Here is a 395-nt window from a genome sequence, read left to right on the forward strand (position 1 = left end):
CAAACATTTAGGGAAGAACTGACACCAGTACTGTTTAAACTTTTCCAAAAGATAGAGAATGAAGGAATACTCCCTAATTCATTCTATGAAGCAAACACAACCCTAATACCAAAACCAAAGACACCACAAGAAAAGAAAACTACCGGCCAACATCTCTTATGAATATAGATGCAAAAATCCTCAACAAAATACAAGAGAACAGAATCTAACAGCATATTAAAAGAGTTATACATCAAGGCCTAGTGGGATTTATTCCAGGAATGCAGGGATGGTTCAACATTAGAATATCAATTAACATAACACACCACATCAACAGAACAAAGGAAAAGAACCACATCATCATCTCTATGGATGCAGAAGAAACATCGGATAAAATGCAACAGTCTTTCTTGATG

The sequence above is a fragment of the Trichechus manatus genome, unplaced genomic scaffold (genome assembly GCF_000243295.1).
Source record: "Trichechus manatus latirostris isolate Lorelei unplaced genomic scaffold, TriManLat1.0 scaffold00146, whole genome shotgun sequence".
In the NCBI taxonomy this organism is placed as follows: Eukaryota; Metazoa; Chordata; class Mammalia; order Sirenia; family Trichechidae; genus Trichechus; species Trichechus manatus.